This window comes from Artemia franciscana, chromosome 8 (assembly GCF_032884065.1).
Source record: "Artemia franciscana chromosome 8, ASM3288406v1, whole genome shotgun sequence".
Lineage (NCBI taxonomy): Eukaryota > Metazoa > Arthropoda > Branchiopoda > Anostraca > Artemiidae > Artemia > Artemia franciscana.
The window spans coordinates 26,557,353-26,583,073 of record NC_088870.1 but is presented as its reverse complement, the minus strand read 5'-3'; the positions used below and the strand labels follow the sequence as shown (position 1 = coordinate 26,583,073).

General features: G+C 35.6%; 1 protein-coding gene across 9 annotated transcripts in view; it reads left to right on the top strand.

Annotated features, from left to right (window-relative positions):
• The window catches only part of LOC136030216 (monocarboxylate transporter 12-like), a 262,967-nt gene that overhangs the window by 87,975 nt on the left and 149,271 nt on the right, over positions 1-25,721 (top strand). For 4 of the 9 annotated variants that reach the window (XM_065709028.1, XM_065709018.1, XM_065709019.1 and 1 more), the window contains one exon: positions 8,190-8,349. The exons of 3 other annotated variants lie outside the window; for them this stretch is intronic. The gene's annotated coding sequence lies outside the window, so the exon portion shown is untranslated. Of the gene's footprint in view, positions 1-8,189; positions 8,350-21,622; positions 21,755-25,721 lie in introns of all 9 variants that reach the window. 2 more of the 9 variants (XM_065709022.1, XM_065709024.1) reach the window with 2 other exon arrangements.

The window sequence follows — 25,721 nt, the reverse complement described above, 5'->3', positions numbered from 1 at the left end:
CAAGCGAACAGGAATTTGCAATTATAAAAAGAGTGTTTTAAAAATATAAATGAGGAACAGCGAACCCCTCAAACATGACATCACTTCGAACTGAAAATAAAGTACATTTACATTTTAGCATAGGTAATAACGTCTGTTTTGCATAGATACAGCGTATTATGTTCATTTAGCAGCCGCGTGACCCTAAATTTTAATAAAGTTAAAAGTTTGTGTGCAATGTCCCTTTATATTTATCAAGAACAAAGGAAATATAGACATATAGGCAGAAGTATCTAACCACTTGCTTCGGTTCTGTTTCTTTGCTATCAGTTATCTATAAATAGTTTATCTGATATAAATCAGTTATCTATAAATATAAATTCTATAAATCTATAGAACATCAGTTTCTACACCTCAGCAGTTTTCAAAAATCCGATCGGGACACCAAAAAAAGTAGATTAGTTTGTACAAAATTCTAGTGCCTAACCCTTGAAGATGACCATCTTCCAGAAACTTATTCTTACTTGTATTTTCTTATCCATAGCAGATATGGAACCGAATTTTTATTATCCTCAAATGCATTGGAAGCCAATAATAGGTGAACTCATTAGCAAAAAATGCCGACCCTTCATTTCATACTGCATTATATGGCTGGGTCCTCAAAAATATAGCCGCTTAAAGATATATAAAAGAGCTATAATTATTTTGATTCTGCTCTAAGTGACCATGTTTTCTATAACCAGTCGCACGATACTTTTAGATTTATGATTTTCAAATCATTGGTAAATACAACATACAGATTATTTTGTGTGCATACTTTTTTAAGATTTCTGGTGAATTTGGGATATATGGGAGGTAAATTATGTTTTGGGGCTTATCGGGATTCTCACATGGTAAATTATCGTTGATTTTATGGGAGTGTCTTTTCACTCCCAGGTTAATTGTATGATTAATAAATAAAAGAGCATACCCATTTCCAAAAAGTATGTCCCTGATAAAGTTTAGGGCACGATTGACGGGAGATATTACGTCACCTGTAATTAGGTGTAATATCGTGGGAGAAAGTGTATGAAGAACCGGATCCCTCGCGTGCCCTCAACAACTTTCTTGGGATAATTACTCCGATATTTGAGTCTGCTTGTCCCTTGAAACTTACTAGGAAAAAAGAACGAGATATCCCCCGAAAACCCTGGATTGATGATGAAGTTGTTGAAGCTATAAATGCTCGTAATGCTTGCTTCTTTAAAAGCTTAACTCATCTGAAGAAAGTAAAAATGAATATATTCGTCAACGAAATTTAGTGAATAAGTTAAGACGTTCAAAAAAAAAAAAAATATTACATCGAAAAATTTAATGAACAAAAAGGTGATATGCGGGGCACTTGGCAGACCATTAACGGCGTGATTAAAGGCACAGGTAAACATTATGGCCTCATAAATGCTATCACTGTCGAGGGTGTTACAGTGACTGATAAGCAGCAGATTGCTGACGAGTTTAGTAAATTCTTCTCTGGTATTGTAAGTAGAATCAGGGAAGACACTTCTCACGGAGACCCAGCGAAAAGTGACACGCTCTTTGAAGATAATCGAGGTGAGCATCATAAATTTCAATTTGAAAAAGCGTCAATTGAAGAATTAACAAAAATTGTGAAGAATTTAAAGTCAAATGCTGCTGGTATTGACGGTTTGAATCTGAAAGCATTCAAAGTAGTTTCAGTGTATCTACTACCATGTCTTCTCTACCTCGTTAACCTGTCACTTGAAGTCGGCCAAATCCCTGAAGCGCTTAAGCAAGCAAAGGTCCTACCACTGTTCAAATCAGACAATAAGCAAGATATGACGAACTATCGACCTATAAGCTTGTTACCACTATTCTCAAAGATATACGAGAAAATAGTACATCGACAGCTGTATGAATATTTAGACAAGCTCGGAATATTAAGTGAGTCACAGTTCGGTTTCAGAACTAAACATTCAACTGTTCATACGGCATACCATCTAATGGAGTGCGTTAATAGTGCCCTAGAAAGGAATCTTATCCCTCTTACTGTGTTCATAGATTTTAAAAAAGCATTTGATACCGTTGATTTTAATCTTTTATTAAGTAGGCTAGCTTGTTTGGGAGTCCGTGAGAAGTGTTTGGATTGGTTTAGGTCTTACTTGCATGGTAGGTCCACCAAAGTTATGATAGATGATGTGGTAGGGAAACCCTTCAATGTGAATTGTGGAGTGCCCCAAGGTTCGGTATTAGGACCTTTACTGTTTCTTATATACGTGGATACAATGCGTTTTTATATTCCTGGTGCCGTAGTTACATCATTCGCAGATGACACAACGCTTACAGTGATTGGGGTATCTGTTGAAGATCTTATAGAGATAACTAATGTAGCTTTGGAGAATTTATCTCAGTTCACAAAGCATAGTTTTCTTGCAGTGAATACTGAGAAGACTAATTATATGATATTTAGTCGTATTGGTAAAGTTGTAAATAACTGTCATAGTATTCTTTTACAAAGTGTTTCCAATAGTCAGGTTTTTCAATGTAGATATCTAGGATTTTATTTTGATGTAAATTTTAGTTGGATTCATCATTGCAAAGTTTTATCTTCAAAATTGGCTCGCGGAGTCGGTATTTTAAGAAGATTTCATAATTTTTTTCCTCTACATGTCCTGAAAGCAATTTATTATTCAATTGTCCATCCTTATTTAGTGTATGGTTGTTCATTGTATGCAAGCAATTTTTCTAGTCATGTAAAAAGGGTCCAGATTATGCAGAATAAGACAATTAGAAGTTTGGGTGAGTATCTTGCGTGTGGTAGTACTAGAGATAGTTTTAGAGATTTAGATATTTTGAATATTGATTTTATTAAATCTCAACAGATTTTAATTTTTGTATACCAGGTTTTAAATGGATTTTCTCCTCAATATTTTAGAAGTTTTTATCGATATAATTCAAATTATCACGATTATTCTCCTAGAAGCTCTGATCAGCTGACTAGTGAAATCAGGCATACAACGCGATCTGGGTTTATGATTAAACATGTAGGTGTTGTTATTTGGGACTCAATTCCAGAGAGTGTTAGGTGTTCTGAAAATCTTATGTTATTTAAAGTAAGAATAAAAAATTATTTTTTGAATAAATTATAAATTATATTGTTTAAATTTTATCCTTTTTTTTCTTTTTTTATGATGAGAGATGGCTGTTTAGAGATTGTATAGTGTTTCGTCTTTTTTTTTTTTTTTTTTTTTTTTTTTTTTTTTTTTTTTTTTTTTTTTTGCGTATTTCTTTGATTTTGAATGAATAGTTATAATTTATTTGGTGTAGTTTTGCTGCTGAACAGGGACATTTTAGGTCCCTAAATTGACCAGTATATTATTGATTGTAAGTGCAATTTTAGTAATTTTTATTTGATGAAATAAACGCATACCTACCTACCTACCTACCTACCTACCTCTTTTAATTTGTTGGGGGTGGTTTGATTCAAAATGTAAATATCTATTGTTGTGTGTTGGTTTTCTATAAATAGTAAAATTGAGTTCATCTAAGTTAGATGAATTAGTTAGATGTTTTAGATGAATAAGTTAAATTAAATGAGATCATTTAATATCAGACTTAATATTAATAATAATATTTCCTTAAATAGGGATTTAGGAGAATATTCACTGAATGCTCTATACACAAATTTGATTAAAAATGATCTTACGAAATATTATAAAAAACCAATAGATATTAACACAGAACCTGTCATAAATAGACCTATAAGATCAGCAGCGAAAAAAGCTAGGCTGGCATTAAAAACGTATTTTTAAATAATTTCCTTTCCTTTCAATGAAATGCCTCGTTTCATAACAATTTATTTATCTGTCCTGGTTGAACTTCGCTGAGGTAAGGATGGTGGGATTATTTTGAAAAACTGTTCATTTTAGTTTTATTGATTTTATCCTCTTGTAAGTTGTTTTTTTCTTATTTGTATTGCTGAGGACGGCCCTTGGACATAGGGCCGAAATATTCGTTCTAATTTGTTTCCCAATGTCTTAAGAAATTCCCTATTCTTCTTCTTGTTTTTGGTGTTTGTGATAGAAAGGCAGTGTGGTCTTCGTCGTTATTTACTTCACCCTCAACAGATTCAAAGTTCTAGTAGGGCTACTATTGTAGGGCTAGTGCGGCCATTGTGATTCAGGAGTCCTCATTAAAGAATTGGGACAAACTTCAAACTTTAGTGGAAAGAGTGAGGTATTATTCTGTATAGGAGAGGGGCTGCCCTTTTTTCAGCCCTCACTTTCTACGCTAACTTTGACTTTTTGTCAGTCCCCTCATACACAAAATAATTTCTTTTTCGTTTTAAGTTTCAATGCTGCTCCTTACTTTCAGTCAAATCTTGCAATACTGTTAAAACCTCTGTTAATCGTCTTAGAGAGATTGTAAATATATATTATAGTGTTTTCTTTAGAAGACCACATAGAAAACAAAATGCTATGGTTTCAAATAATACCAAAATTTTCACTCTGATTGGTTAACCAGATGTAAGGTCTTATCCTAATAATCTTAGCAAGGAGTGGTCAAGGGGGTCATTGGAACCTTTCTATTAGCTGGTAATTTTCTTATTTTAAGTTCATCAGTATTTACTTATCCACTTAATACAAGTAGAAAAGAGATTATATAAAATAAGTCAATACTATTGGAGTCACCTTTAAGCTCTATATTCGGATTTTCTCAAATGTAGCCATGCTCTTCAGGGCTTGCTATTTTTTCTCCCATTTTCTAATTACTCCCTAAACCGCTTCTCCCTATCTCATTCTACCCGTACCATTGAAAGGTAACTTATTTTGGCTTCTTAGATTGAAGTCTGGCTATCACTACCATAATAGAATGTCTTGTCATGCCGTTTAAAGTGCTTTTTAATCATCAGCTAAATACAAATAGCTTCAAATATACTTCAAATAATATTAAGCAAATAGAAAAGAAAATGTAATACTGTAATGTAGATTACAGTACAAGATGTTTAATACTGTTCAATCGTAACTTGTAAAACGTAATCAGACCTTATCTTCCCCTGATGTGTCTTCAACATTTTTTGTATGGTGGCTGAAGCTTTCACCGTTCTCATGTGGTGAAGTAACTAATCATCTTCACATTCCACAATTTCTTGAGCCCTTTTCATTCCATATTTTGTTTTTAGAAACCCCCGCAAAGTTTATGTTTTCAATTTATTCTGACGGTCAATTTTTACTACTTTTACAGCACTGAAAAACCTCTCGATATTGACAAATGAAAATGGAACAGTGGAAATAAATAATACTGCCGGTTTCAGGTTGGGATACAAATTCTGTTCCGGCAGCATTTTTTTCACCAATACCAAACACCAGCAGGTCACTGCATCCATTGTTTTGACGTTTTCAATATCGATGAGGCTCTGCCTCCTCCACTCCTGCTCGGTTTTGGTTCCGTCCCATGGGATCTGCCCATACTTCCTAACAAAAGGTAGCAGAGAGTCAGGCTGAAGTGATTGGGCTGACACTGGGTCAGCCATTTCAGCATATTTGTAAATGTCGTCTTCGAAACGGAACCTTTTCTGTATCTGGCCTACTGCTTTGATATGGAACGCCTGTGCAGCTTTGAGAACTACTTCGATTGAATCAGGGGGGACGGCGGTATCTGACCTTGACTTACAGAGGGAATCTTGTCCGTTCGGACCCAAGTAAACGCTTTCAAGGGGAAGTTAAAACTTCCGATTGTTCACATCGATTTCTAAAGCACTAGTTGATTCCACATAGTCCTTCTGCAGGAAGTTCAATGCTGAGACCAATGTTTTAAGCTTTGTTTATACCCCAAAACTAGAAATGTTTTGGTTTCAAGAGCTCAATTGTGCTTAAATTTGAATTTGCGACAGAAGTGATTGTTATATTTGTAAAGAACATAAAAAAAAGACATCGAGTGGCATGTTCACTTTATTTGTAAGTCAAAAAATGAACAACGAAAAATTTACCAATTATAGTATGGAGGTTGATGATTTTCCCCTGGGTACGTAGGCTTGCCAAAAACACACAATCCATTTATTCCTACGTTTGCCATTGTTGTTAAAAAATGGCTGTCAGTTTGTTTGTCTGTTAAAAACTAGGGTAATGAAACGGTAAGAGAGGTGTTCGAATAGTCATAGCCTACCTCTATTATTCACTTCAGTATTTATAAAGCTGGCTACAAGTTCGAGTTCAAGTTTTTTTGATTTTACACAAAAATCGTAAACATCATACAAGTACTGTGGAGAAGAAGAATCGTGCATGCAATGCTTATCAAAAAATTTTACTACAGTAAGAACAACTACGTACCCTATAAAACTATCAAAATATATTCTAACTTTATTTATATGACCTGTAAAAAAATGACATGCTGTCTACCAAATAATCTTATGAAAAAACAACCCAAAAATGACTTTTATGAAAAAACAAACCATATGACTTCATTAATCGAGAACAGTCCAAGCAGAAATTATTATTTGAAGCCCACATCAGCATGGAACTGTTTCAAACAGTTCTTTTTTGCTAGTTTGTTAATTAGGACTCCTGTACATCTCAAAATCTGTGTGGTGTTAAATTTTTTAAGCAACTGAAGAAGTTCTTCTCTGTGATTCCAAGTTCAATTCGCAAGGAAACAGATCCTAAATCGAATTATCCTGCTTCTCTGATCAAGAAGATGATGATGATGAACAAATTAAAGGAAAACCCCCAAAAATTTCCCTAAAAATCCATGGGAGAGGAAAAATCCCTAGAAAATCCCCAAATCCCTAAAAAAATCACGCCCCTAAAAGACTTAAAAAAATCCCCATTTTAGGGGGGAAATCCCCATAGTGGAAACACTGTTGGCGACGTATATAAGGCGTAGTTTTAGGTTTGCTGCAGGTATTTGAGCGCTTCTTGGAGTAATTGAGGGGATACGAGGGGTTGGTAACTAATATTGGCTCTCGTGTACTAGGCACAGTTGCAGGTTGGCTGCAGGTACCGGTGCGCGTTTAGGAGTATTGTCTTATGTCTATCGTCGGATTACTGCCCTACGTATGTCGCCGGAGTATTGCCATATGTGTGTCATATGAGTATTGTCCTATGTGGGTCGTCAGAGTATTACTCTATGTGTTTCGTTAGAGTAATGCACTATGTGTGTCGTTTGAATTTGGCCCTCCCCCGCATACTAATATTCAAACAGTTTAAAATTGAATTTTAAGGAAGAATTAGGCCAAATTAAAGAATTAGAAGCAATCAATTAGGACGAGAAAATTAATAATTTTACAGAGATTAAAGTAATAAAATCCAGATTCAAATAAATGGAAAATTTCTTAATCAATGAAAATTTTGCTAAAAAATTATTATTTTTTTAATTTTTCCAGAGATTTTTGGGAGACGGGGGTGGGAACGCTAATAAGGATCTGTCCGTGGCCTAAGAGAGGCGAGAAACGCCACTGTAATGATCCCAGGTATAGCCCTAAATAATAGTTGTAGTTTTCATAATTTCAATGATAAAGTATCATATTTTCATCGTATTTTGTTTTATTTCATTAGCATTAACCAAACTTCACTTTTCGAGTGTTTATTATATAACCGATAACAACTGTTTTCCCCAACTCGATTGAGAATGCGTCATTAGGATAGTAGTACGATATAAAAACTGTACACGGGAGGGGAGAGTGTTTCGTACTTGTGTCTTATAGCCACCATACTCAAGTTCTGTCGACAAGTGAACTTGTCGACAAGATTTTTAGTCACAAAATTATGAAAATTACTACAAATAATTATGGAAAAGGAGCCGTCCAGAGCGCAGTATATTAGATACGTAGCGTAACCTAACCTAACATAGGTACTTTTTTGCCCCTCAATTCCAAAAAACTTATTCAGAAATGTTTCTACGGAGTGAGAAACCCCTGTTTGCCTAGCGAGCAAAGGGAATTGTCTCCCGCAAGTACTAGAAAAACTTTAGCCCCCAGAAGGACACGGTTTATAAAGCTTTTGAATTTATGATATTTCATTTTTTTTCTTGTTTCTAGCTCGCTTAGTCAAAGAAATTCTCCTATTGTAATGTTAACTCATCAATCGTTTAATTAATCCATTCACGTCACAAATTAGATAAATTAAGAAACAAAAAGGAAAAATTGCGAAAGGAACTTTGACAAAAACTAAACGAACAACTGATTGCGTCACATGATTTTTAATTCCATGCGCCAGAAGCCTGTACAACGTACGCCAAAACGCACAATCAATAGACACATTGGTAATATACGGAATCTTGGAAACAGAGCAGTTGTTACGTCAGTTTTTGAAAAATGGACTAATAAAGAGATAACCAATTGGAGATAACCTTTGGGAGATAACCAATTACTAAGGGGTAAGTAACTGAAAAATTATGAAATATTTGTATAGAGTTACTGAATAAAGGGTGTAGTTTTTACTCTTAGAATAATCAATAAGCCTCTAGTTTAAAATATGACACAATTATATTGATGATTTAATAAATGTAAGGAACAGCTTTTCACCCGTATTTCTTACTATTAATGTTTAATCAAACAGTTCGTGGTAACGAACTGTAAGTAAGAAGTGATTCGGCTCAATAGTTACCGAAACTCTAAAAATGGCATTTCTATGCCAATAGATATACCAAAAGAATCAGTTTATTATTCTAATTCAAAATATATAAGTTTCATGAAGTTTAATCTTACCCATAAAAGGTTACGAACCTGAGAAAATTTGTCTCGTTTTCGAAAAAAGGGAGAAACACCCCCTAAAAGTCATTGAATCAGAGAACCCTACTATAAGGTTTCAAGCTGTTATCTGCAAAAACGTTGAATTTTCTTGCTACAAGATTCTTTTTCTGAATTACAGACTGTAATAGCACAAGACTAGTAAGATTTGATTCCCCGTTCAATACTGTTTCCAAATTTATTTGGTTGCTAATATGGCTTATTTCATCATTTTTTTTTTTAAATAAATAGAGAATACAGACCTCGCCCCACTGCCCGCGGGGTCATGGACTAATACGCTTCGCTCTATAGGTAATTTTGCCTGTAAGCAAACCCACTTTACGCATGTTTAGTTTGCCCCATGGACGAGGAGAGTCAACCACAAATGGACGCGCTTCTAGTTTTAGCATTTCTAAGTGCTCTAAACAGGATAGTTTCCAGTTTAGAGCATAAGTGATGAAACGAAACATTTAACAAGATCCTACCCAAATCATTGGAGTCGTTTTTAAACAATTAAACAGAAAAAAGTAGACTTGGACTGAAATTATGATACATTTTTATTTACAAATGTTAAAACCTATCTACTATGTAATCTTAGAAAAAAGGAATGAGAGATAAGAGCTTCAAAGTTTCCTGTGCATCATCTAGCGTCTGAACCCATTCCTCTAATCCTCACTCACTTAACTAATTGCTTTTCAAAATATCAAAAGCGCTTCATCTCCAATTTTAATTTAGTTCTTTTCTTAAAATATCAATTTCAGTACTTTCAAAAATTGGTCAGTACGACTGAATTGAATGAAAAAAAAATCCCTCGCTCTTTATGCTAAAGCTTTTATTTGTCTTAAAAAGCAGAATTGTGGCAAAGAGTCAAACTTTAGCGTAAAGAGCGAAGGATTGCGGAGGGGACAACCCATTTCATATACGGAGTAATTTCTGTTCGTTTTAAGTTTCAATGTCGCTCCTTACTTTCAGTTAGAAAAACTAGTTTTTTTTTATGTAATTTCTGAACGTTTTTGAATTAATGCATGTTTGATTTTGGCTCTCCACACATAAATTATTAAAATGAAATTTACATTTTAATTCCTTTTTTGGCTAAATGGCTTTCTCTTAGTTCTGATCAGACGATTTTGAGAAATATGGGATGGAGAAGGAGGCCTAGTTGCCATGCAATTTATCGGTTACACAAAAAGGCAACTATAAATTTTAATTTTTAACGAATATTTTATTAGTAAAAAATATACGTAACTTAAGAATTAACTTACGCAACAAACTTTTATATTCTTAAATTATTATTATGTATATGAGGGGGTTTGTACCCTCGTTAATACCTCGCTATTTACACTAAATCGTAAGTTTTGTGCCGATTCTTTAAGAATTACCCCCGAATCAGAAAGGCCGTAGAATAAATAGTTGAAATTACTAAAAATACTTTAGCATAAAGAGCGAGGTATTTATCTCCTCCTAAATACCTCGCTCTTTATGCTAAAGTATTTTTAGAACCCCTCATATGCGTAATAATCTCTGTTCGTTTTAAGTTTCAATGGTACTCCTTACTTTCAATTGAAAGAATTTTTCCATGCTTATTTTTTAATTTTTTTATAGTAATTTTAGAAAATCCTGCGCCCTTTTCATTGAATTTCTGTTCCCCCATGACATATTTCTCCAAGGAAAGATCCTCCCACATAGCCCCCTCCCCTCAACCCCACCCCCAAAACCAAAAAAAAAATCCCCTGAAAACGACTGTACATTTCCCAATAACCTTTATTATATGTAAACACATGTAAAAGTTTGTAACTTGCAGCCCCTCCCCCAGGGACTGTAGGGGAGTAAGTCATTCCCAAAGACATAGTTATTATGGTTTTTGACTATGCGGAACAAAATGGCTATCTCAAAATTTTGATCTGTTGACTTTGGAGAAAAAATGAGCGTGGGAGGAGGCCTAGGTGCCCTCCAATTTTTTTGGTCACTTAAAAAGGGCACTAGAACTTTTCATTTCCGTTAGAATGAGCCCTCTTGCAACATTCTAGGACCACTTGGTCGATACGATGACCCCTGGGGAAAAAAACAAACAAAACAAACAAATAAACACGCACCCGTGATTTGTCTTCTGGCAAAAAATACGAAATTCCACATTTTTGTAGATAGGAGCTTGAAAATTTTGCTATAGGGTTCTCTGATACGCTGAATGCGATGGTGTGATTTTCGTTAAGATTCTGTGACTTTTAGGGGGTGTTTTCCCCTATTTTCTAAAATAAGACAAATTTTCTCAGGCTCGTAACTTTTGATGACAAAGACCAAATTTGATGAAACTTATATATTTAAAATCAACATGAAAATCCGATTCTTTTGATGTATATTTTAGCATCAAAATTCCGTTATTTAGAGTTTCGTTTACTATTGAGCCGGGTCGCTCCTTAACTACAGTTCGTTACCACGAACTGTTTGATCTAAAAAACAACCGACCGACACTTATTGTTATAGGCATTGCTAAAGCGCTACCTCTAACAACTAAATTGCTGGGATGCAATTTAGATTTTAAGCTAAAATTTAATATTCAGTGAAGGCATCTGATCTGCCATAGTTATAATCCATAATATTTAGTTATTGACTTAAATTGACTTGACTTTGTAAAATTTCAATCCACGAAAAAAAAACCGTTGGCCTTTACTGTTCTCTTTGGCGAACTATTATTATTTTTTCTTTGTTGCATTAGAACCAATTGTTCAAGTATTTTTGAGTGTCTTTCTCTTACCAGCAAAGCTACCACCCATATTTATCTTTTTGGCAATCATGTTCAGTATTTTTTAATCGATTGTTAGTTTTGCTATGCTTAGTATTACTCAGTTTTACGTGAAACAATAATAGTTTTATATTTGATTCTTTTTTTTGCTAAAAAAGTAAAAAACAATAATATTTTTATATTTGATTCTTTTTTTAGTAAAAAAGTAATACTTACTAAAAAAATAAGTGTGTAATGTACATTCCTAATTTCCTATGATGGTTAACGTTAAGTCCTTGCCCCAGGCTGGGCACACATTTGCCATGATTGGCACAGTTCTTCCACGCTTGGCCAGCTGAGCACGCGCTGTTTGGTGTATATTATTTCTAAAAGCGAGTGACCCCTGTTTTCTTACCTTGATTGAACTTTGATTGCCGCTATTGGCATATATACACAGTTCTCTGCCGCTATTGAATTTTAAATTGTTGAAATTTTACCGAGTTGGATATCCTTTGATGCAAATTTCCATAAGGTTGTGAAATTTTCAATTTGCCAAATTCTTGATTGTGCTACTTTAGATTTTTTTTTTAAATTCAAAATCTTCTCCCTTGTTCTCCTCGCCAGTTTTTTTCTTAAGCTTAATATTGAATTTGCAGTTCTTCTCATTTGGTTTTCCTCACTAAAGCCGTTTAATTTTGCAAGCCTTCGTTTTGATTTCTAGTTTCTTCTTTCAGTTTCTCTTGCTAATCTTGGAAGAATAAATAAATGTCAGATAAATAATCATATATTTTCATCAAAAACAAAAAAAAAGCCTAAATTGTAAAAACACGATGTTCTTATGCATACACTGGAGCAGTTAGTTACACGTTAGCTCAACAAAACAAAGGGGGAAAAGAGATAAGACACGGAATTAAAAATCAAAAAGGAATTGAGAATCTAAATATGCCGATTGAAAAAACAAAAAACGCACAGAAACATGAATAGCAAAAAATGTTTTTTTTTCCTTTTTAAAAGCTAGGTTTTAAAGGCTACCACAAATAATTTTATTGAGTAAAGTACAATAAAAAAAAATTTAATAAAATCTAGGATTCCTCAGGGTATTCTATATGGTGCATATTTAACTACCTATGAGAAACCTGTGATCAGTCGCGCTAGAGCCACCAACCTCCCGTACACTAGGCAAAACATGATGAAACTTTTGGAAAATGTGGCATTAAAAAAAAGAAGTAGTTCAGCATCCTACAAAAACAAGAGTCCTCTCAACAAGTTTCAATTTTGAATAGCTCTGTTTTCAATATAAAATTCGTCTCGAAATTTTGAAGTTGACAAAAAAACGTGTTTTCAGATTAGGCTGTGCAATCACGGGCATAAACACACATTCTGCAAAGAGGTTTTGAGAGTCAGAAATTTTTTTAAATGACAAAGCAGAATGCATGGTTCTTCTATTCGGAGAAGCTAGCCCTTCATTTACAACTAGTTACATATTTGCATAAAGGACCAATTAAAAATATCTATTCAAGCCACTAAACTAGTCAATAAAACTGTTCAACTAACTCGTTATCAACGCTAGGAAGCTCAGAAACAGTTGTTCCTTTCATTGTTTCTCATATTTATGAGAAACAATGAATCCCCAAATATTAATCAATCAATAATTTCTTATGCTTTCTCTGTATTTTGTCTATTTGGTACTTTTTCAAAGTTGAGCTCTTTCTCCTAAACCAAATTCTTTGCACATACTGGCTTGATAGGCTAAAAGGCACGTAAGCTGAGGAAGGGATTTCAAGTTCTTCTCAGGATCCTTACAGGGAACTTTGCATATTTGCTTGACCCTATTCAAATCAATTAAATATAAAAGACAAGTTTTTTTTAAGGAGCAATATTAAAATTTAAAATTAACAGAAATTATTAAGCATATGAGGAGGATCATCCCCTCGTCAATACCACACTCTTTACATTAAAGTTAGAATTTTGTCCCAACTCTTTAAGAATGACTCCTGAATCATAAAGGCTTTTTAATTAGATTAAGTATACCTTTTAAAAGCACTAAAAACTTTAGCGTAAAGAGCGAAGTATTGATGAGGGGGTGACCCCCTCATATACCTAAAAATTTCTGTTGGTTTTATGTTTTTGTGTTGCTTCTTTCTTTCAGTTGAGAAACTATTTTTTTTTTTATTTAATTTCTGATCGTTTTTTAATAACGGTGGGGAATCTGGCTCCCCCTCCATGAAAATTCCCTTCCCATTAGGAATTGCTCCATGAAAACATCCTTCAACGTAACCCTTCATCCCCCCACCAGAAACTCCCCTCTGATAATGTTTGCATACTTCCCAATAACCAATGCTACGTGTAAACAATGGACAACATTTATAACTTGCAGCCCTTCTTCTGGGGAATGTAGGGGATTAAGTCATTCTGAAAGACATAGTCATTAGATTTCTCGACTATGCTTAACATAATGGTTATCTCAAAATGTTGGTCGGGTGACTTTGGGGAAAAATGAGCGTGGGAAGGGAGCTAGCTGCCCTCCAACGTTTTGATCATTTAAAGAGTGCGCTAGAACTTTTGATTTCTGATTAAATGAGGTCCCTCCCGACCTTCTACGATCACTGGTTCGATATGGTCACCCCTGGAAAAAAAAAATAAATAAATAAACACGCATCCGTGATCTTTTTCTGGCAATTAAATAAAAAAAGCTAGTTTTTTTAACTGAAAGTAAGGAGCGACATTAAAACTTAAAACGAACAGAAATTACTCCGTATATGAAATGGGTTGTCCCCTCCGCAGTCCCTCGCTCTTTACGCTAAAGTTTGACTCTTTGCCACAATTCTACTTTTTAAAACAACTAAAAACTTTAGCGTAAAGAGCGTGGGACTGCGGAGGGGACAACCAATTTCATATACGGAGTAATTTCTGTTCGTTTTAAGTTTTAATGTCGCTCCTTACTTTCAGTTAAAAAAACTAGCTTTTTTTATTTAATTTCTGAACGTTTTTGAATTAATGCATGTTTGATTTTGGCTCTCCGCACATAAATTATTGAAATGAAATTAGTATATTAATTTTTTTTTTGGCTAAATGGCTTTCTCTTAGTTTTGATCAGACGATTTTGAGAAATAAGGGGTGGGAAGGAGGCCTAGCTGCCCTCCAATTTTTCGGTTACTTAAAAAGGCTACTAGAACTTTTAATATTCAACGAACGTTTTTATTAGTAAAAAATATACGTAACTTAAGAATTAACTTACGTAACAAACTTTTATATTCTTATATTTCTATTATGTGTACGAGGGGGTTTGTACCCTCGTTAATACCTCGCTCTTTACACTAAATCGTAAGTTTTGTTCCAATTCTTTAAGAATGACCCCTGAATCAAATAGGCCGTAGAATAAATAGTTGAAATCACTAAAAATATTTTAGCATAAAGAGCGAGGTATTTATCTCCTCCTAAATACCTCGCTCTTTATGCTAAAGTATTTTTAGAACCCTTCATATGCGTAATAATCTCTGTTTGTTTTAAATTTCAATGCTATTCCTTACTTTCATTTGAAAAAACGTTTTCATGTTTATTTTTTCATTGTTTTTTTTTATAGTAATGCTAGAAAATCCTACGCCCTTTTCATTGAATTTTTTTCCCCCATGGCATATTTCTCCAAGGAAAGATCCTCCCACATAGCCCCCTCCCTCAACCCTACCCCCAAAACCAAAAAAATCCCCCTGAAAACGTCTGTACACTTCGCAATAACCATTATTATATGTAAACACTGGTTGAAGTTTGTAACTTGCAACCCCTCCCCCAGGGACTGTGGGGGAGTAAGTCATCCCCAAAAACATAGTTATTAAGATTTTCGACTATGCCAAACAAAATGGCTATCTCAAAATTTTGATCCGTTGACTTTGGGAAAAAAATGAGCGTGGGAGGGGGCCTAGATGCCCTCCAATTTTTTTGGTCACTTAAAAAGGGCACTAGAACTTTTCATTTTCGTTAGAATAAGCCCTCTTGCGAAATTCTAGGACCACTTGGTCGATACGATGACCCCTGGGAAAAAAAAAAAAAAAACAAAAAAACAAACAAATAAACACGCACCCGTGATTTGTCTTCTGGCAAAAAATGCAAAATTCCACATTTTTGTAGATAGGAGCTTGAAACTTGTACAGTAGGGTTCTCTGATACGTTGAATCTGATGGTGTCATTTTCGTTAAGATCCTACGACTTTTAGGGGGTGTTTCCCCCTATTTTCCTAAATAAGGCAAATTTTCTCAGGCTCGTAACTTTTGATGGCTAAGACTAAACTTGATGAAACTTATATATTTAAAATCAGCATTAAAATGCGATTCTTTTGATGTAGCTATTTATATCAAAATTCAATTTTTTAGAGTTTTGGTTACTATTGAGCCGGATCGCTCCTTACTACAGTTCGTTACCACGAACTGTTTGAAAAAATACAAAATTCCATATTTTTGTGCATAGGAACTGGAAACCTCTACGGTAAGGTTCTCTTGAAGGCTGAATCTGATTGAGTGATATTCGTTAAGATTACTTGATGTTTTGGGGTTATTTCTCCTCTTTAAAAAAAAAATTAGGCAAATTTTCTCAGGCTCGTAACTTTTGATGGATACCATTAAATTTGATGATTTTTACATATTTTGAATAAGTATCAAAGTTCGATTCTTTTGATGTATCTATTCCTACCAAGACTCTGTTTCTAGAGTTTCAGTTACTATTGAGCCGCATCGCTCATTACGTACAGTTCGTTACCACGAACTGTTTGATTATTCAAAAGCTTTTTTTTTCAAGTTATGTATTGTTTGACAATCAAACGGTAATATTCAGTGGCCTATAAAGTCCTTGAGAAATGTTTTGACTGTTTTATTAGTTTTGTGTGTCAGACAACCCTTCTTTTTATTTGGCCAACGCGAAACCCTGTGTACACCCGTTCTTTAATGTTGATTAAATAAAAAAAAACAAGTTTTTTTTAAACTGAAAGTAAGGAGCGATATTAAAACTTAAAACGAACAGAAATTAATCCGTATATAAAAGGGGCTGTTCCCTCCTCAACGCCCCGCTCTTTACGCTAAAGTTTGACTCTTTCTCTAAACTCTACTTTTTAAAAAAGTAAAAAACTTTAGCGTAAAGAGCGGGGCTTTGAGGAGGGAACAGCCCCTTTTATATACGGAGTAATTTCTGTTCGTTTTAAGTTTTAATATCGCTTCTTACTTTCAGTTAAAAAAACTTAATTTTTTTAATTTAATTTCTGAACGTTTTTAAATTAACCCGTGTTTTGATTTTGGCTCTCCGCATATGAATAATTAAAACAAAATTCGCTATTTTTATGGCTAAATGGCTTTCTCGTAGTTTTGGTCCGACGATTTTGAGAAAAAAGAGGGGGGGAGTAGACATAGTTACCCTCCATTTTTTTGGTTATTTAAAAAAGCAACTAGAACTTTTAATTTTTTACGAAAGTTTTATTAGTAAAAATACGTAACTTACGAATTAGCTTACGTAACGAACTTCTATATTCGTATGTTTTATTACGTATATGAGGGGATTCACCACCTCGTCAATACCTTGCGCTTTACACTAAAGCTTTAATTTTGTCCCAATTCCTTAAGAATGGCCCCTGAATCACAAAGACCGTAGAATAAATAGTTGAAATTCATAAAGTTACTTTAGTGTAAAGAGCGAGGTATTAGGAGGAGGTAAACACCTCATATGCATAACAATTTCTGTTCGATTTAAGTTTTGATGCTGGTCCTTACTTTCAGTTGGAAAAACATTTTCATATTTATTTTTTCATTGTTCTTTAAAAAAATGCTAAAAAATCCTGCGCCCCCTTCATGGAAATTTTCTTCGTGCATGACAAATTCCTCCATGGACAGATCCCAGGCATAAAACCCCTCCAACCTCCAACCCCCCTCAACCCCTCCCCCAACCAAAAAAATCCTCCTGAAAGCATCTGTACACTTCCTAATAACCATTACTATGTGTAAACACTGGTAAAAGTTTGCAACTTGCAGCCCCTTCCACGGGGAATGTGGAGGAGTAACTCATCCCCAAAGACATAGTTACTACGTTTTTCGACTATGCTGAATAAAATGGCTATCTCAGAATTTTGGTCTGGGGACTTTGGGAAGAACTTGGCATGGGAGGGGGCTTAGGTGCCCTCCAATTTTTTGGTCTCTTAAAAAGGGCACTAGAACTTTTCATTTGCGTTAGAATGAGCTCTCACACAACATTGTAGGACCAATGGGTCGATACGATCACCCCTGGGAAAAAAAAGAAAACAAAAAAAAACAAACGAATAAACACGCTTTGAAGATAGATGCTTGAAACTTCTACTGTAGGGTTCTCTGATACGCTGAATCTGACGTTGTGATTTTCGTTAAGATGCAATGACTTTCAAGGGGTGTTTCCCCCTATTTTCTAAAATAAGGTAAATTTTCTTAGGCTTGTAACTTTTGATGGGTAAGTCTAAACTTAACGAAACTTAAATATTTACAATCAGCATCAAAATGCGATTCTTTTGATGTAATTTTGCAGAATGTGTGGTTATGCCCGTGAATTCTTACTACAGTTCGTTACCACGACCTGTTTGGAAAACGTTCAGAAATTACAAAAGAACTAGTTCTTTTAACTGAAAGTAAGGAGCGACATTAAACCTTAAAACGAACAGAAATTACTCCATATGAAATGGGTTGTCCCCTCCGCAATCCCTCGCTCTTTACGCTAAAGTTTGACTCTTTGCCACAATTCTGCTTTTTAAAACAATTAAAAGCTTTAGCGTAAAGAGCGAGGGATTGCGGAGGGGACAACTCATTTCATATACGGAGTAATTTCTGTTCGTTTTAAGTTTTAATGTCGCTCCTTAATTTCAGTTAAAAAAAACTAGTTTTTTTTTATGTAATTTATGGAAGGAGTGGTCGGGTGGACTTTAGAAGAGGCACATTTGATTGGAAATATATAGTTCTAGTTCCCTTTTGAGAGTCAAATATGATGCAGAGCAGCTAGCCCCACTCCCTGACACCCTCTTTTCCCGAAACGTATTCAGTTGAAATTGTGAGATAGCCATTTTGTTACCAATATTCCAAAAATCATGTAACAATGTCTTTAGGCTACACATAATCCCCCAGATCCCATGAGCAAGTGTTACATAAGTTATGTCCCGGGGCATATATGGTTTTTATGGAACGGGTGGTCCTATAAACTCTGGATCGGATGGAGCTCATCTGATTGGCAGTCGGAAGTTTTAGCGCCCTTTTTAAGAGTCAAAACTGAATGCACGACGATCAGCCCCTCCCCCAAGCCCATTATTCCCCAAAACATCAGATCGAAATTTTAAGAGTCATTTTGTTCGGCATTGTTGAAAAGTCCAGTAATTATGTCTTTGGGGATGTCAACCTCCCCACAGTCCTCAGGGAGGGGCTGCAAGTTAGGCAACTTGTTCAGTGTTTACACATAGTATATGTTATTGAGGGGTATGCATGTTTGAACTTTATTTTCCAAGAAGACGAAGGGCATTCAGATGTGCCCTTTCAGAGAATGTTGAAGAGAGTTTCAACTAAATCATAACACGTTATGTATATACGGATTGCCAGAAGGGTGTAACACACGAGTCACTAAGTATATTAATTTGGAAAGATCAAGAAATGATAAGGGAGATGTTTAAAAAGGCAACATTTACATAGCTTCCAATGCTACTACAACTACCACCACTATTACTACCACACTATTCCATTTACACCATGAAGGAGAAATTTGAACTAATTAAAAACACCCTATGTGCATGTACCTTGTCGAAATAGTGTATCTCAAGAAGTGATTTGGGTATTAAGTTGGAACTTTCAGAGAATGCTTAAAGAGGAAGATCATGTCCCCAAAAGGCAATATGTGCACACTACCTCTAATACTAGTGTTACTGCTACATTTACTACTAATATTACTACTACTACTTCTATTGCAACTGCTTGTAAGGCTAAGAGCATTCATATGAAAATTTCAAAAGTATATGAACATACAGGTTATTAAAAGGACATATTAGCAACGTCATAGCAACGGCTGATTGCATTAAGGTGGAACTTCCAGGACTTGAAGAGAGGGATGTTCTAGCGACAAAAAGACAATATTTTAATACTACTGCTGCTAGTGGTACTACCGCTGTTCAATGCTATTACTAGTAATATCGATACTACTACCATTACTACTATTATAACTATGCCTAAGGGTATGAAGGTGAAATTTTCATAGACTTCTGATGTGGATATCAAAGGAACAGTTTGGTGTGTGAAGTTGAAACTAACATTGCCTTTTGTGAGGGATGTTGAACTAACCAAAAGAAAAACATTTGTATCCTAATGCTATTGCTTTTACTCATACTTCTTGTGGAGTTATTATTATTACCACTTCTATTACTGCTACTGCAACTAAAGCTTAGGCATCTACTACTAATTCTGCTGCTGCTACTTCTGCTACTGCTATTAAAATTAAGGGTATGAAAATGAAAAATTAAGATGAAAATGAAAAAGTTTGTGATACCTTGGATGTGAAGGAAGATTTGTTTAGTGAGGAAGAATTAGCGACAATACTAAAAGGATTAAAAAATAATAAGGCCCACGGTGTTGATAGTATGATTAATGAGTTTCTTAAATACGGTGGCTCTGAGGTTAGGAATAAGCTACTGAAGATTATGAACATGATTTTTGAAAAAGGGGAAGTACCCAATGATTTTAGGAAAACCTTAATTAAACCACTGTATAAGAAAGGTGACAAGAGTGAGTGTCGTAATTATCGAGGCATTAGTCTGGTCTCTGTAGGTAGCAAATTACTGAGTAATATGATACTTTTTAGACTGAGACATGCTGTAGACAAAGTTTTAAGGGAAGAACAATGCGGCTTTAGAAAAGGTAGAGGATGTGTCGACCATGTTTTCACTCTTAGGTTAATAATTGAGAAGTCTCTTCGTTGTCAAACACCTTTGGTCCTTAGTTTTATCGATTATGAGCAAGCTTTCGATTCTGTTAATAGAACAGCGTTAACAAAGGTCTTATCGTTATATGGTATACCAGAAAAATACATTAAAGTGATTAGCGCTATGTACGAGAATAATACTGCTGCGGTTAAGGTAGGAAATGAGGTTAGCAACTGGTTTTGTGTTAAATCAGGAGTTAAGCAGGGTTGTGTTCTATCCCCCTTTATATGGATCATTTTGATGGACTTCGTCTTAAGGAGCACAGGAAAGGCAATTGGAGACCATGGAATTAAATGGGGAGGAAGAACGCTCCTGGACTTAGATTATGCTGATGATTTAAGCATATTAGATGAAAGTGTGAGCAAAATGAATGAATTTTTAGAGGTTTTACGAGTTCAGGGTGCTAAAATAGGCTTGAAAATTAATGTTAAGGAGACTAAGTCACTAAGGCTAGGAATAAGTGAAGATGAATAGGTGACATTAGGTAACGAAAAGATTGATCAGGTTGGGAACAGTGAAGATGTTAAAAGTAGAATAGCTAAAGCTCAGGGTGTTTTTTCACAGTTAAAAAAAGTTTGGAAGAATAGAAAGATAAGCCTACAAACCAAGATTAGAATATTGGAAGCTACAGTGATGACAGTGGTCAAATATGGCTCTGAAGCATGGGCACTCCGAAAAGCAGATGAAAATTTACTCGATGTTTTACAGAGAAATTGCCTACGGATTGTTCTGGGTATCTGGCTGACTGACCGTATTTCAAACAGTAGGTTGTACGAAAAGTGTGGTTTAATCCCGCTTTCTGGGGCTATAATGAAAGAAAGGTTGAGATGGCTAGGCCACGTTCTACGGATGAAGGCTGACAGATTACCGAAGATTGTTCTTTTTGGCCAACCGTCTAGGGCTACACGGAAAGCAGGTCGTCCTTGTCTGGGTTGGGAGGATGCCACAAATAAAGATTTAAAGGAAATGGGAACTTCCTGGGAGGGTGTAAAGAGGGGGGCTTTAAATAGATTAGGTTGGAGGAGGAGCGTGCGTGGCTGTGTTGGCCTCAGGCGGCTTGGTGCTGCAGTGAGTTATTGTTGTAGTAGTAGTAGTAGTAGTAGTAGTATAGTAGTAGTAGTAGTAGTAGTAGTAGTAGTAGTAGTAGTAGTAGTAGTAGTAGTAGTAGTAGTAGTATCAATGGAAAAAGTTTGGGATATATAATAAACTGTATGGAACTGATTCGAAACACACTATTCCTATACAGGCTGCCAAGTGGACGCATCAGAAATGCTTCAGCGTGTTTTGAAAGGGCTGTTGAAGAAACCAAAGATGCTATGCGCACACCCTTACTAATGCTGCTACAACTATTGCTACTGCACAAGCTAAGGGTATTCAGGTGAATCCTTTTAGACATATTTAGACAAATGTTGAACTAAACCAAAACTGACTTTCTAAATGTGGACTTTCTAAAAGGTGACAAAGCAATATCTAAAGAATAACTCATATTTTTAAGTTAAACATTTGAGGGTAAATTTGGGGGTAGTCTGAACTAGCCAGAAGGCACTATGTGTGTACTTTTAATACTACCACTCCACTACAATTACTACCGCTAATGACGCTAAGGATATTCAAGTGAAACTTTTAGGGACCGTTAAGGAAGAGTTTCAATTAAACGAAAAAACTGTACGCATGAAGGTTTTCAAAAGGGTGGGTAAGCAGTATCATAGGCAGCAACACTCTTATAATAGCTAGAAAATTCATTGAAACTTTTAAATGAGGTAACTCGATTCAAGTTCATAAGTTCTGGTGCCCTTTTTACGAGTAAAAAGAGATGGGAGGGCAAGCAGCCCTTGTCTCAACACCATTCATTTTCCAAACGCATCCAGTCAAAATTTTGCGACAACCATTTTGTTCAGCATAGTAGAACGGTTCAGCAACTATGTTTTTAGGGATATTTGGTATATCAACCCCCCAAATTATGCAATTGGCCCATTTTACTTTAAAACTAAATGTTGTTTTAAACTAAATCAAAAGGCATTATATTTATGGTTGCCAATAAGACACCTAAGAAATATATCAAGAATGACTGGGGCATTAAGTTGAAATTTTTGGAGCTACTACTATTACTACATCGGCTCTTACAACTTATTTGAATAAAAAGGGTTTAAGTGTATCCAGATTGTTGAAGAGCCTAGATATAATCTTTTGGGAATGATAATAATTTTCATTTTTCAACTGAACTTTAGGAGTTATAAAATTAAATTTGTCTCAGGATTAAAAATTGTTAAAAAAGTTTTTCCGACATACAAATAGCAACCCAGACTATGGACTCTTATAGAAAAACAAGAGCTAAGAGCTCATATGACTCTTGTGACGAGGCGAGAAGAGCTAAGAGCCAAGAGATCATGTGGTATGAGCTCTAACAAAATTCTATGAATCAATAGATTGATTTAAAAAGGAAAATAAGAGGCTTAATGCCGGTCAAGATTTAAAATAAGAGCTCTGAGTCACAAAGTCCTTCTAAATATCAAAATTCATTAAGATCCGATCACCCATTCGTAAGTTATAAATACCTAATTTTTTCTAAATTTTCCTCTCCCTTTTGCCCCCCAGATGGTCGAATCTGGGAAAACGACTTTATCAAGTCAAATTGTGCAGCTCCCTGACACGCTTACCAATTTTCATCGCCCTAGCGCGTCCAGAAGCACTGAACTCGCCAAATCACTGAACCCCTCCCCCAACTCCCCCAAAGAGAGCTAATCCAGTACGATTCTGTCAATCACGTATCAAGGACATTTGTTTATTCTATCCACCAAGCTTCATCCCGATTCCTCCACTCCAAGTATTTTTCAAAGATCTCCACCTCCAACTCCCCCCATTTTCAAACGATCTGGTCGGGATTTGAAATAAGAGCTCTGAGACATGAATTCCTTCTAAAAATCAAATTTCATTACGAGCCAATCATCTATTCGTAAGATAAAAAAAAAACAATTTTCGTGTTTTCCAAGAATTCCGGTTTCCCCCTCCAAATCCCCAGAATGTCACAGGATCTGGATAGAATTTGAAATTAGAATTTTAAAGCGCAAGATCCTTCTAAATATCAAATTTCATTAAAATCTGGTCATCCTTTCGTAAGTTACAAATACTTCAATTTTCAAAATTAACCCCCCCCCCCAATTCCACCAAAGAGAGCAGATCCGGTCCAGTTATGTCAGTCCGTATCTTAGACAGGTTTCTATTCTTCCCATCCAGTTTCATCCTGATCTCACCGCTTTAAGTATTTTCTAAGATTTCCGGTCCCCCAACTACCCCCCCCCCCCCAATTACGCTTGATCCGGTTGAGATTTAAAATAAGATATCTGAGTTACGAGGTCCTTCTAAATATGAAGTTTCATGAAGATCTGATCACTCTTTCGTAAGTTAAAAATACGTCATTTTTTCTTATTTTTCAGAATTACACCCCTCCCCATTGAGCGGATCCCTTCCAATTATGCAAATCACGTATGCAAGACTTCTGCTTATTTTTCCAACCAAGTTTCATCCCAATCCCTCCAATCTAAGCGTTTTCCATCATTTTAGGTTTCTCACCCCAAACTTCCCCCAATGCCACCAGATCCGGTCAGTATTTAAAATAAGAGCTTTGAGACACGATATCCTTCTAAATATCAAATTTCGTGGAGATCCAATCACCCGTTCTTAAGTTAAAAATATCTCATTTTTTCCAATTTTTCAGAATTACCCCCCCCCCCCAATTACCCCAAAGAGAGTGGATTCGTTCTGGTTATGTTAATCATGTATCTAGGACTCAGTGTTTTTTTTCCACCAATTTTCATCCCGATCCCTCCACTCTAAGTGTTTTCCAAGTTTTAGGTTTCCCCCTCCCAACTGCCCCCCCCCAATGTCACCAGATCCGGTCGGGTTTAAAATAAGAGCTCTGACCCAAGATATCCTTCTAAATATCAAGTTTCATTGAGATGCCATCACTCGTTCGTAAGTTAAAAATACCTTATTTTTTAAGTTTTTCAGAAACACCCCCCCCCCCTAACTACCCCAAAGCGAGCGGATCCGTTCCGTTTATGTCAATCATCTATCTAGGACTTGTGTTTATTTTTCCCACCATGTTTCACCCCGATCCCTCCACTCTAAGTGTTTTCCAAGTTTTAGGTTTCCCCCTCGCAACTCCCCGCCCCCGTCACCAGATCCGGTCGGGATTCAAAACAAGAGCTCTGAGACACAATATCATTCCAAACATCAAATTTCATTAAGATCCAATCACCCGCTCATAAGTTAAAAATACTTCATTTTTTCTATTTTTTCCGAATTAACCGGCCCCCCACTCCCCCCAGATGGTCAAAATGGGAAAACGTCTATTTCTAATTTGATCTGTTCCGGTCCCTGATATGCTTGCCATATTTCATCGTCCTAGCTTACCTGGAAGTGCCTAAAGTAGCAAAACTGGGACTTTAGGTTTCCCCCCTCCAACTCCACCCAATGTCATCAGATCCGGTCGGGATTTAAAACAAGAGCTCTGAGACACAATATCATTCCAAACATCTAATTTCATTAAGATCCAATCACCCGCTCATAAGTTAAAAATACTTCATTTTTTCTATTTTTTCCGAATTAACCGGCCCCCCACTCCCCCCAGATGGTCAAATCGGGAAAACGACTATTTCTAATTTAATCTGTTCTGGTCCCTGATACGCTTGCCAAATTCCATCGTCCTAGCTTACCTGGAAGTGCCTAAAGTAGCAAAACCGGGACTTTAGGTTTTCCCCCTCCAACTCCACCCAATGTCATCAGATCCGGTCGGGAATTAAAATAAGAGCTCTGAGACACAATATCATTCAAAACATCAAATTTCATTAAGATCCAATCACCCGCTCATAAGTTAAAAATACTTCATTTTTTTCTGTTTTTTGCGAATTAACCGGCCCCCACTCCCCCCCCCCCCAGATGGTCAAATCGGGAAAATGACTATTTCTAATTTAATTTGGTCCGTTCCCTGATACAATTCCCAAATTTCATCGTCCTAGCTTACCTGGAAGTGCCTAAAGCAGCAAAACCGGGACAGACAGACCGACAGACAGACCGACAGAATTGGCGATTGCTGTATGTCACTTGGTTAATACCAAGTGCCATAAAAACTGAAAAGATATGAAATATAATTTTTTTCCTTGAAAAAGACAATGTCAATAAAATACAGAAATTAATTTAAAAAACTTTTTCACAAAACAAATTTTTAAAAGAAAAGTAAAGAGCTCCATTAAGCTAATAATGAGCAGAAATTAAATTAAATAATCTTCCAAGTGTAAAACTACTACAAATAACTATCAATAGATAAATGAAACTCAAAGCGAACA